The sequence below is a fragment of the Puntigrus tetrazona genome, chromosome 13, assembly GCF_018831695.1.
Source record: "Puntigrus tetrazona isolate hp1 chromosome 13, ASM1883169v1, whole genome shotgun sequence".
Classification (NCBI taxonomy): domain Eukaryota; kingdom Metazoa; phylum Chordata; class Actinopteri; order Cypriniformes; family Cyprinidae; genus Puntigrus; species Puntigrus tetrazona.
Window position 1 is genome coordinate 15,149,879 of NC_056711.1, and position 14,084 is coordinate 15,163,962.

The 14,084-nt window shown below is 37.7% G+C and overlaps 1 protein-coding gene across 6 annotated transcripts in view; it reads left to right on the forward strand.

The window, feature by feature from the left end:
- Window positions 1-14,084, forward strand: part of LOC122357077 (collagen alpha-1(XIX) chain) — a 120,265-nt gene that overhangs the window by 43,421 nt on the left and 62,760 nt on the right. The window lies entirely within an intron of this gene.

A 14,084-nucleotide genomic window follows, 5' to 3' on the forward strand; every position in this document is an offset into this window, starting at 1 on the left:
AACTAACAAAAGCATAATAATTTTTTCTGAAAAAATGTAACCTGTCCTTAATCTTACCTATAATCTCACCCACCTCAATAGCAGCAAAAGTGTTTTGCAGTACAATATGAACAAACAGGTACTTTGTGCTTATTTTTTGGTGTAAGTACATAGTGGTTAGCATAGCTTTCTAGCGATTATCGTCGATTTGATTACAGAGACGGTCTCGCATTTAATAACCAATTGTTCATTCATGTCATTATAGCATCCCTATCATTGTAGTCTCCCATTTGATTCTGTTCAGTGCTTTGATACAATCTGTATAATTAAAAGTGCTAGATAAATGAAAGTGATCGATTGATTGATAGCTAAGGCCACCTAATATAAAGTGTGACCAGCTCTGGTATTATTAGTCTCGCATATCCAGACATTTGGCATTTGATCTGTTGTACAGTGCAGCTTGTTCTGGCAGAGATCCAGCCAGACCAGGAAGAGGTTGACCATCCACAATTCACACTTGTTTTATGTTGATCCGAAAGTGATTATACCAGGAACGGGAGAAAGTGTTTTCAACAGAATTTCTCTCTCCAAAATTCAGTAGCATTTCATAGTACGGGGAAAAATCACCAAGAAAGTGAAAACTTTCCTCACTTTCATGTTATTCCAAATTTTAATTGGTCACCCAGCATTGCTTAGACCTCGGTGTTCTTCAGAGTAGCTTATTTTGTGCTTTGTAGAAGAAAGGAAGTCGTACAGGTTTGGAATGACACAAGGGTATGTAAATAATGACAAATTTTTCGATTTTGAATGAGAATTTCCTTCAAAGCAGAACGTGCTGTTCTCTAAACGGTGTCTGAGTCTCTTTTAGGTCGCTCTTGGATAGTGCTGTCTCTCTCAGAGACCAAAACAAGAAGTGTGCTTTCGAGTCACTATGACCCATCCGCATTTTCTACAGTCAGTTAAACATTTTATTAAACTTTTCTCTGAAACGAGCGCAATGTTGTTGTATCTTATAGATTAAAAGGCCACTACAAACCCATGACCTTTCGTGGAAAATTCAGAACGTAATGTCAGCTTCTACCAACATGATTCCTCTTTAATTGGTTGGCGTAACGGGAAAAAAAAGCTGTTTAGAATCCAGACGCTGTGTTCTAATGAACTTGTGGGGTGCCGACTACGAATTCATTAAAGTTCCTGAGCTCGCAAGGGATCGCGCTAACGTTTTCCGCCCACGTGAGTTAGTTTGCCCAAAGACTGAATTATTTTCCCGCTGCCATTTAAATCAGCGTCAAGTATGTTGTTTTGTTGCAAAAGACACTGTTTGGCCCTATAAATAACTTTTGCTTTGATGACTGCAGAGCTTCCCGGCGAGCAGAGATGTGGTAAGGTTTCGGGTTATATTTGGCGAGTCACATGCAGCCGGGTAACTTCTTGAGCAGGACTGCGGCGCTCTGCAGTCTTGGAGGCTATTTGGGGAAAGGAGGGACATGGGGTCATTATTACTGGCCTTCTAGACGAGAAGACGAGCCTCTGCTGGCGAGAGACTCTCACCCAATTAGCAGCTCTCATTTTCCACGCTGCTATCGCTCATGCACGGCTGCCATCTTTGCGGCAGTGAATTTTTCACTGCTAGCAAGGGGTAAATCTTTGGCCTTTGTCACATGTCAAGTTAGGATTTATTTGCGTGTAGTTATTTTGTTAGCCAAACCGTAGTGTTGTATAACAGAGCGCAGTTGCATGTACAATTTTGGTGCCTTTTTTTCCTTGCTCAGAAATCAAAAGAAAGTGTTAAAATACGCTTGATCAATTTTTTTTTTTGCGTTATATACCTTTACAAAAAATATTTTCTGAATCAGTATTTATATTAAATAAATTCTGATTCAAATAAATCTATCTATTGATCGATCGGTTTATACACTTTAAGATAAATGTGTATGTTAAGTTTTTTTTATATATATATATATATATATATATATATATATCTCCACTATATCTCCACTATATATAGTCTTTTTCTGCTTTTCGCTAATGTGCTGATTATGCATGCAGATTGAAACAGGCCTTAGCCTTTAATAGTTCAGAGTTATTGGAAGAGATCACATTACGGTTACCTGCCTTCCTCACTGATTAAGCAAATACAATATCTCTTATAATATATTCAGGAAATTTGAGACGTGCGGGCTAAATCAATGTTCATAGAAGAAAGCCGGAAAGCCTTTCTCATAGATTTTTTTTGGTAAAGGGGTCAAAAGAGTCAGCCCTCCTGCCATCTGACTAATGAAGTTTAGTTAATAATGTCTGAATGTCAATATCTGTAATAACTCAAGCATATAGCAATAAAAGACACCAAAATAACAATGGAAATGGATCCGAGCACCCATGGGATAAGAGCTCATGCTAATTATAAGATGGAAGATCAGAGAGAGGGCAAGAGAGTTCTCACACTGCACAAAATCATTTCATTAATTGCTGTTTTCTTCAGGTTTTCTTGTCGAAAATATCCAAACACTCTTTAAATAGGATTAATTTACTTGAGATGCCAAGTTGCATAATGCTTGTTTTCAGACAATATATTTTTTCTTTCGCATTCTACCAAGTATAATACCATACACGGTTATTGTTTTTTAACTGTCCACATGTCTGGATTCTGTTTATATAGTGCTGTTTAGCCCCCCCAAAAACAGGATTTAATTGGTCCAAAATCCCACTCCTCCTTTTTTTTTTTTTTTTTTTTTGGATAGCCCTAAATATATTTCTTGTATATTTGTTACATTTCTCACAGAATTATGAGCACATTTGGCAGGGCGTCCATGCAAAAAGCCTTGTTATAATGGCTCATCGGTGCCACTTTCATGGGATTTTTCCCGCTTTCCCTTCTGCCCGCCCGCTTTTCTCACCGAAAATGAATTGCTACCTAGAAGGCAACTTTTTCGGAGCAGCTCCAAGCACTGTACTTCACCACCCCCTCACACTTCTGCTGCTATCTGTCTGTCTGCCCACAGGGGAAAAAAAGAAAACCTATTGGAAGCCGCATTAGTGTCATTCAGTCTCGGTAAAGTCAATCAGATCACTGAATTATGCACCCAAGTTTTCTTATACATATATACATATGTATTATATAAGTATTGCTTGTTATAAATATAAAAATTTATGTTTTTTAAATAAAAGTTTTAAAAAGCCATTAAAACATTCAGATTTGTTCATCTTTAGTTGATATTTTATCCTTTCCAGTATAAAATGCAACTCTAGTTTGAATTGTTTACTTTGCAGGCAGCTTTGCATTGCGCTAATGGGCTAAGCCTCCGATGTTATTTAAGTTTAGTGACGCCCCTGCTAATGAGACCACTTTGGTATGTGTTTACATGTGCGTGAATAAGTCTGAGTGCGTTTATTTACGTGTCTGTTGGAGGGTGGCATCGGGTTGATTTAAATAATAATGCGTTGCGACTGAATTGCACTAGAAGAAAAGACATGAATAGTAATGCGAAGTGCTTGCTTTTATCCATTATGGATGGCACTGACACCACATGATGAGCAAAACTGGAGGACTTTGGGACCATGTGACACACTACAAGAGATCAAACAGGAAGCAGAGGAGAACCAGCAAAAAAAAAAAAAAAAAAAGGATCTCTCTCCTTCCCGATGGCGGCACACTGAAATATTCATCAGTGCTTGGAATGGGGTGCAAAGCTCTGTGCTGCTGGCTTCCTGTGCTACAGGACGCAGAAAAGCACAGGCACGCATGCCATGGCAACGAGTCTGCCAGTTTACGTTACACGTAGTCAACTGGCAACTTCAGCTGACATACATTTGCGTAATTAGTCAGAATTGAGTTGGAGAACGGCTACTTGTGCTGCAGGTGTGTGTAGGAGTGTGTTTGTGCGAGAGTGTGTGTGCGCGCGCGCAAGCTCGGGTAAACAGAAAGGGCACAAACCTCAGTAATACACCCACAGTAAATAGATGTTTTTATTATGGTTTTATTAGGAGACAGAAAAGCAGCAGCCCACACTTGCGTATCACAGTGCGCTCGCCCCTGAGCCAGTACATACACAGAGCATGTTCTCTTTTAATGTTCTGCCAAGTTCTCCAGCGCTCAGTGCTGCCCTGGCTGCCGTACAGTCATGTGTGGGTTCAATGTGTGCGTTTACCTCACTCTCACACATATCTGTGTTCGTCGGCTGTTTAGATGGTGGGATGCAGAGTATTATCAAATAGGAGCTTCAAACTCTTCACTAAGCGGCTAAGGACACGGAGAGCGCACTCTTATCTGTCATGTACAATTCTGCTTTTTCGCAGAGTGTGCAGCACTGCAGTACAGAACACCTGAGAAAAAGTCATAATTAAATCATCGTTTTGGATCCATTTTGTAAAAGCAAAGGAAAGCAAAAGAAAGTCCTGAAATGAGATAAGAAGAACCCAGTTGAACAAATGCAATTTGATCCCATGACGAAAACATACCTGGGGAAACCTTTTAATGAAATACTTACCAGTAATTATATATATATATATATATATATATATATATATATATATATATATATATATATATATATATATATATATATATATATATATATATATATATATATATCTCTACACTCTTAAGATTTCAGAAAGAGTTGTTGTTGTTGTTGTTGTTTTTTTTTTTAGAGTTTGAACTTAAATGGAGGAAATTCAGGACCACTGTTGCCCTTCCCAGGAGTGATCGGCCAACAAAGATCAGTCCAATAGCAAGATATGAAATAGTCTGCCAAGGTTGCAAAGGAACACAGGGTAACTTCTAAGCAACTAAAGGCCAGTCTCACATTGGCAAATGTTAATGTTCATGTTCATGAGTCCACCATCAAAAAGAACATTGAACAACCATAGATTGCGCGGTAGAGTTGCAAGGAGATGGCCACGGCTCCTAAAAAAAAACGACTGTCGGCAGTTTGCTAAAGATCATGTGGACAAAAGCATAAGGCTACTGGATACAATTTTTGTGGATGGCTGAAGGATTTTGGTCTAAATGAGAAGTGTTCTGTTATCCCAGAACCTTATCCCATCTGTAAAACATAGTGGTGATGGTATCATTGTTTGGGCCTCTTTTGCTGGCTTGCCATCATTGATGGAGCACAAATTTCTGAATTATACCAACAAATTATATGAAATAAAATGTCAGGAAATCTGTACATGAGTGACAAGAGAAAATGGGTCATGCAGCAAGACAACAACCTCAGGCACACAAGTAGTTCTACCAAAGGATGGTTGAAGTAGAACAAAGTCTGGACTTTAGTTTAAAAGAAATGTAGTGGAAAGACCTGAAGCTAGCAGTTCATAGAAGAAACCCCACCAACATCACAGAGTTAAAGTGATTCTATACTGAGCAATGGGCTAAAATTCCTACATCCCTGCTGTGCAGGTCTGATCAGCAATTACTAGAAACTTTACCTGCAGTTATTGCTGCAAAATGAGGTCAAACCAGATACTCAAAGCAAAGATTCAAATGCTTTTGGTATGTAACACTGGATTATTTTTGATCACAAGTGTGAGTAAATATATATATATCTTTGTATACTTTCAGAACTTGTGTGAAAATCTGATGATGTTTTGGGTAATATTTATGCAGATTTTTTGTAAGTTTTGTAAAGGCATGATCAGTTTGTGTGGGTATCTGTCCCATGACTCTGGTCTTGGTAGCACCAAGCTCTTCCAGTTGAGTTACTGGTTTAAGGTTTATTCCCCTGTTTATGACCCTGCGACTCTTAATATGTGCACAGAAAATGCTGAGATACCGACGTGCTGTATTTTCTGCTGTAAGACTGGAGCGGTGGGTGCAGGCATCATAATTGCTCCTTTTATCTTAGCAAAAGTGTTACTCAGAGAAAAAGGAGTATAATGAATCCGCTAATTGTGGTGATGTATGTAATTAGTGACTCTTGGGCTAATTGTAGTCGAGTCAGAATGTTAATGAAGATTGAAGACTGCAGCTGTAGAAAATGAGCCGTTACTGTAGCTTGTAATGTTGCCAGTGCTGTAATACCTCATCCATACTGTTCAATGGCAGTGATGCGTTTGGGCTTTTATCTCCAGTCGGCTGTAAAATGTCCTGACATGCTCAGCCAAAAGAGCAAAGCACTATAGGAAGTTACCATATACTGTACTATTTTATTCTTCCCCATAGATACTGTAATCTTACTTGTATTGCATTCAGGTAATTTTTCTCTCTTGGTTATAGATGGGTTAAGTTTCAAACCACTGATGTGTTTAGCTTGTTCTCTCTATGATCTGATATCATTCGAAGTATACTTAATTACTCAGATCTTTCATTCAATGCTTAAATCCTTGGGTACTGATTTAAAGTCTTGTTCACTCAAGCATATATGTAAAGAACATGTTCGCCTGTTTGGACATCCATTTATTTATTAATTAATGAGATTAATATACAAGAAATCCCTTCAAACCTCAACATTTTGCTTATTTGTTTTTGTCAAGGCAATATTTCAAGTTTATCTTTAAAGTGTTAAATAGTTTTTATTGCAATTGGATGAATTTTAATAAAATGTCATGTAATATTAACACTTAAGTAAAAGTGTGAAGAACATATCTGACAGTTTCGGTTCCTACATTCCAGCTGCTGGATCAATTGTAAAATGTAATTAAATTTAAAAAAATATATGATGACATTCATGTTACGTTAAGTATTTTAATAAAATGGTTCCATATAAACGGCACCCATTAAAAAGAAAATGATTATTGATTTATAAGATTAATGAAAATATATGATATATGATTAAGAACAATTATTCATATTCCTTGTCCTTTTAATTGTATTGATTTCCTCTTTTAGACCTATAAAAATAAATGTATTTAATCCCAAAAACACATTTGGGATTTTACGCTTAGCTGTGTTAATGATGATGATAATAATTAACGTCACCACCTTAATCTTACAATTAAATTTATTTACATAATTTAGTTTACATCATCTAGTCAAATCATCTCTAGTTTGAATTACTAATTATAGTTTTAAATTATGTACTGTGGTATTTATTCATTCATTCCTAAAACAAAAACCACTTCAACAACAACACATTCTTTTTTTTTTTTTTATTTTATACTTATGTTAACAACAATAATTTAAGTGACCTTCCAATGACTCCCAAAATTGCACTATTAGCTCCAACAGATGGCATGCGTCCGGTTCTCTACGCAGCTCAGCCGACATCAGCAGGCGCCTAGAAACCATTAGCCATGCGATACGTGCTATAAAACATGAGGGAATGAAATGGGAGTGAGTACTAGTGTATAAACCAGTGAACGCGTTACTAGGTCACTCTATGTCATGTCATGGAAGTTTTCCCCAGCTGTTAGAGGTGGTTGACCGCTGAAAGAGAATATTACCTCGTAACCAGAGGATCCAGCAGCAGTGATATCAATTTGTGCCCTTTAAATAATTGATGGGAACCTCGTGCTGCGATGTGCAAAGCGGATGGCCACGGTTTCTTTATAAGTTATTTGACCTGCAGATTTGACACTTCAGCTACTGTGAAAATGTATTGCAATCATCCAGACGTTTCCGTAAAGCATTACAGATTTGGTATTGTCGTCGTATAACATATTGCATGTGTTTTCTAAACAATGGCAAGTAATTGCGTTCTATTCTCAGCCAGTGATTACAATATAAACAGACAGTAGATGGTGAAGCTCGGTGGAAAGAAACAATTTTGCCTAATTTAACGTACAATGCTATCTCGAGTGGTACTGAAAAGCAATTTGCATACAGTAAGGAAACTGTAGGTTAATTTAAAGTGGATGCCCTGCTGTTTGTATAAGAGACGGAATGAATGGTAATTGTACATATTTACACTGACACAAACGTTTTCCGGTGGACCGTTTCTCTAGTGACAGCTCCTGCTGGCGACTGCAGCTACAGAGAAATGTTTCCACACAAGGCTACATTTAAGTTAAATTGTCATTTTTGTTTTCAGGTTTCCACTTTCCAAAGGACTCTCGCTGTAAGCATTACTTAAGTCAATGCTGATTGTCCTGAAGTGCTTCTACAACCACAAACTTTGTTCTTTTAGGCACTATGAAATCCAGTTTGGAGTTTTGTGGCTTTTATTTTGTGACTGAATTTACTACAAGCATTCGTACAATGAAAAACCTTTTTTTTTTTTTTTTTTTTTTTTTTTTCGGTCACAACTACTACTTATATCAGGGCGACATACTGAATGTAAGTGCATGCTAATCTTTAGCAGATAAACGCATTGTAATATTTTTATTATTTTGATATCATAAATTAATGTAGCATTCTTATACTAAAAGCATAGTTATTTACTTATTCAATTGTTTATTTTTACATATAAAATTCTTTATTAAAAAAAAAATAAACAATTTAGAAAAATGTATATACGTTATCTAAAACGTTAGTTAAGCAACTTTAGGAAATGTCTGAAATAGTCTGAAGTTGCAATACAAAATGTACTTCTTGTAATATTAATGTTACATAATCTGAAATGCAAATTATTCATAAAATCGGTTACTTTATCAATTCATTTTTAGATGAAATCATTACAAAATATACCTGTATAAAGATTGCAATAAAGTAAAGAAGTTGCTAAACAACGGAGTTGTTCATTCTTTCTGTGTTGGCATATTTCTTATTCAAACAGAGAGCAACTTTAAAATAAGTTCCACCCACTTTATTGCTGTAAAATACAACATCGCATATATCCAAACAAACTGATGAACTATGACTTTCTATTTGAAATTGCATGTCACATGGTGATATTTGTAATTTAGGGGAGTGCATTTATTAGGGGACACCCCTCAATATAAGAGCCATAGTCGTAATTTTTTTTTTCCATTATGCTAGATGAAAAAATTTCATATTTTATTAGTATGCTAGCATATAAACAAGCTTTACTGATTGGGATAATGCATTCAGTGTTGGATTATTTCCAATATTTTCATCAACGACATGTAAGTGTTTGTAGACGTTTATGTGTGTCTGCTGACATGTTTCTGAAGCAGGGTTCTCTAAATCAAACATCATTTCTCTTCCTGAGATGATAGCCACAGCCTCACATTGCAGAATAACCGGCTTTATGCATGTTTTTTTCCTTTTCTTCCCCCTCTCCATTTCTTCTGAACTCTGTGTGTGCGGACAAGGTGACACAAGGTCACCGTCCTCCTCCTCTGTAAGTCTCCTCACGCCTTTGCAAAGTCTGCGACTACGCAGGCAGAACAGCGATTAGCTTTTCCGAAACCTCATGTCATGACAATCTCTTAACACTCGGTGCCGCCCAACTGGGCTGTGTGGTCAGGAGCCAGATCTCCATTTTGCATTAAACCTCAGGATAAATTCTATATACTGCTAGTTTTGATGGTGTATAAAGCAGTGGCTTTTGTCTTAGCACTGATGTTGCTAATAATGGACGCCCTGTGGACCGTTCCGTATGTGCATTGCTGTGCGCGTCCTGTCAAAGACAGACAGCTAGGAGAATGAGACGTACCAGCGGGATGTGGAGCTGTTGGCAGTGCTTTTCATTGGCTCGCTGTGTTAGATTAGGCTGCGCACATGCCAGTGACCTCTCGATGGGCACCTGTAGGGTGAGGTTATTGGCCGGCAGACTCCTGATGCGTCTGCCACCCCGCTCTGTTTGGACATGCAGTGGAGGAGGGCCAGGAGATATTTAAGCCTGTGTAAATGTTGGATAATTTTACCTTGGTATGAGTGGTATGAATTTTGAAGCGCAATGTTGCAGGAATATTTCGGGTTTGGTGCAAGATAAACACCATCAACAGAATATGTGTTGTGTTGTAAATTCTTCCATGCAAAAAGTGTAATTTATTTGAGGTGTGTTGTTTTTGGACCGTCTTTTCGTCTATCACACTGGCGGTTAGAGATTGCAATAGAGTGGACTACTTTATGTTGAAATGTTTTATTAGAACAAACATTGTAACAAAAAAAGAGTTATTACACAATATTACCTTTTTTTTACATATCAAAACAATATTACACAACAAATAAAAAACATTTAAATAAAATGCAATATTTATACACAAATTATATTTTAATTTGACCTAACATGTGGCAAATGCAATTGAACGGTATATGATTTGGAAAGGCACACGTCATAATAAAAGACCTAACATCCAAAAACCGCCGGACTGCAGAGACAGGATGGCTTCAAACCACACATGTGGGAAAGGGTTTAGAAAATCCTATTGAAGCTTCACAGAAGCGTGTGGCCTCCATTATCCATAATGGAAGATGTTTGGAGCAACTTGGAGCCTGATGAACCTCAATTCCGAGCATCATGTTTGAAGGAAACCATCACCTGCAGAGAATCATGCCAAAAGTAAAGTGTGTTTGTAGCCGCTCATGCTGTGGGGCTGTTTTTCAGCGACAGGGACTGAAGGACTTATCGGAGTAGAAGGAACACTCAGTGCAGCAAAATATAGAGCTAGCCTGAATTTAAACCCAGTCCAGAGCATTCGGAAACTCAGACTGGGGAGATTATTCACCTTCTAACACACAGTAAGAGTGGTTTATAGACAACTCTGATTGTCCTTGAGTGACCCAAATCAAATATTTCTATAGAAACATGAAAATGTGTCAGACAGGGCTTGAGAGATGAACAGATGAGGTGAAGAATGGAAGATAATTGCCAAATGATGATGAGCGAAATTATCATATTATACGCCAAAGTACTAGTAGGTTTGAATACTTATGCAATGCACTTATTTCTGTTACTAAATCTATTTAGTAATATTTTTTTACTAAATGTCTATACACTAAGATTACATTTATTTTATGTTTACTGTATTGGATAAAAACATTTCAGCTGTCTTATCAGTGAAGTTTCTTATAATAGAACTAATGCATTAAGCAGTAAACAATGCGTGTTTGCCGACTTTATCTTCATTGTTTCAGCACCTAATTTGGCGGATATGACATTGTCTGAGACCTTCTCTATTTATATCCGCGTTGGAATACTCGAAGCACGTTCCGTTTTTAAGGCATCTATTTTTTACATTGTAAGAGGCACACATGTGTCTAGTGTTTATGTCTCTGTCCTTCAGATTACCATCTCAAGCTCTCCTATTTTCTAGTTTCTATACTTGTGGGTAAATTTGGATTATGTGAATGCGAGCAACAGGAGAAATATATGTACTTTCTTATTTACAATGGTACTGAATGATTACCATATTCGTATACCATAGTAACTTTGGCACAGCAAGATACTCATAAATAATACAGCGCTCCCATCATAGTACATGTCCAGAAAACTAAGAAACCTGGTAATGTCTTGAGTTTTTGTTGTTGATGAAACTAAAGTAAAACAGCAATTTTTAAAAGTCATCTCACTTTCCTGTGATATTTGCACCTTGGTAAATTATCCAAAAACAATTCTACGCCATTCGTTTATACCATGGCCTTAATTTTGCCCTTGAAATATATATACTGGTGGGTTTTATTTATATGCATTTACTGGCATATATCTTCTCCGTGTTAGCATAATTTTCATTTTCAGGTAAATAAAACACTGGAAAAAATCCAACCAGGCCGTATGGAGATTTCCAGAGTTGATGCTCTCACAGCGGGAGTTTACTCCTAGATTTATGCCCTTCACAGGTAGGCTGGCTTCAGTTAACTATTTGTGGTCTAACATTGCGGAACCCAGTGCAGTGACCTTGTCGTACGGCGCTATTATCTGAGCAATAGATCTGAGTGTGTAATATTAACCTATGGCAGCAGCCTGTGGAAGAGGTAGACAGAGACAAACGTCCTCACCCAAAGGAAAAGAATTGCTTGAGTCTCCGATGAGGAGAAACGGAGGGAAAAAGAGGGAAAAGCGGAGAGAGAGGGAGGATGGATGGCCGCGACTGGGGACAGATGTGCCGAGTGATGATTTATCTGACTGTCTCAGACTGTTCCCAGGATGCCTCGTGTAGCAGGAGCCACGCTTGCATGGGATAAACACATTAAGCGGCCAGTTAATTAAAGGGGCCGCACGGGTGACCCAAGACCTTGAGGGTTTGATTCTGCTGGTTACGGACTAGATACAGTATGCAATCAGGATGTGTGTGTATGTGTGAGGGGTGTGTGGTGAAATGAACTCTCTCTCTCTGTGATACTGTAGATGGGTAATGTAGGTCAGAGCATCTTGCTTAAACGAGGAGGAGGATTGCTCAATGGCCGTAATGCAGTCCGGATTGGACCTAAAAAATTTAATTCATTCGTTGACTCAAAGGGTGGTGTTTCAAAGTAGAGTTTTTTTATGTGTGCGCTCTGTCAATACTTTTGATATAATAAATGGGGTCCAAAATGATAAAAAGCACCATGAATGACTCATCAAACTAGTTCTTAACTCGTATGCAGTATTCAAAGTATTTGTGTTAGGAACAAACGGAAATTCAAGTCATAAGTAATGTTCACTCAACTGTAGCTTTTTGCCATAAGGTTTGGTTTACCTTGATTAATAATAGTTGTGAATAATTGTAATGCTGCCAAAATATCTAACCTAACATGTTGTGCGTAAAAGCACCATATTTAAATCAGCGCAGATGATTAAGGGCAAGATTTTCAGGGATTTCCTGTTTAATGCTTTTTCAAAGCTGTCTTGTGATTCTGGAAAAAGCGAATTTAGTCATCTGAACTAGTTTTATAATAATTTAATAGTGTTTTTTTATAGCAGTGCACAGAATGGCGCAATATTGTTTATTGGCTAATATTATATCTCTCTATCATTAGCTCTGAAACAGTTCTGCTCAGTCTTTTTGATCCAGAGACCTCCGTTGTCAAGCACAATGTTCAAAACTCCCCCATATACACACAAACAAATTAAATAAAAATATTTTTTATTAATAGGAACTGGGACACTTCGTTTTTTGATTCCAGATGTTTCAAGAACTGCATGTTCTTTATGAAAACAGATGTCATTGAGGGGTGAATCATTAAACAGTCGCAATTACTTTTGTAATATCAGTGATTTAAATTATTATTTTAATGTCTTTAAATCATCCTGTGGTTCCCTTGTTTGCTGTGGGCCGTATTTAAGAACCCCTTGTATATGACACAGTACATTTACTAATTAGTTTTACTAATTTAAAAATACTTAAATTTAATTTTAAGTATTAAGTTTGTTCCTTTTTTCCCTGCTTTTAAAAGTTCTGATCCTCCTTTTTCATTATACTGGAAAAATGTGCATGCTAAAGTAAAGTATCGTCTAAAAAAAATCTCTTTGTGTTCCATAGAGGAAAAAGTGATATGGGTTTTGGAACGACCCATTGGTTAGCTATTTCTTTTTAACAGTAACTCAGAATGAAATGAGCCGGCGCTAAAGAGAACAACAATTTAAAGAGCAGCAATTTTTACGCTTCTCCTGTCACGCACTGGTGTTGCTGACGGATGTTTGTATACAGTGAAGTTAATTGGCTAGATGACAGCAAATTGCCTGATTAGCATTTAGTCGTCTTTCATTGAGCATTTGGACCTTCTTTGATTACAAACTACAATAACAGTTGTCACACTAGCCTGTTGTGTGACTCCACTGTCTGACCTTGTTTGTTCAAGTTGCCCGAGGCAGGAATCCTGGCCCGAGTCCTTCAGTGGCACCAATCTTTGGTCTGCGGGTCAGTCCAGTTGCTGTCCGGTAAGGTCAAGGGGTAGAACGATGTGACCTCATTATGGTTTCCAGTGCCGACATAGGGTTTGAAGACTTTTGAACCCCGTGCTTTCTGACGTCTGCAGACATGTGTGGCGTCTGGGCATGCGGTGTTGGGCTGGGGATGGCCAATCAGGAGCCAGGACCCTTTCACAGAGGGCAGGATTGGCGTAGACAGTGTTAGCTCTTTCCTTGAACCCCCGTGAGGTCAGTGAATATAGAAGTTAACGCTTCAGCGTGTTGACGTTTTTATCAAGTTGTAAAGTAGCTAGTATAGTCATTCATTCATACCGTTGTATTATTGAAAGTAATATACTGTAGAAGAAATGTTGGGTTGGGTTGGATTGGATTTAGACCTGCTTTGCTGGCTTCTTTCAACCTCATGCTTCACTGGTCCAGTGCCAGTTTACATTTGTGCATTTGTGCATTTGTGCTTTAAGCAGCATGCCA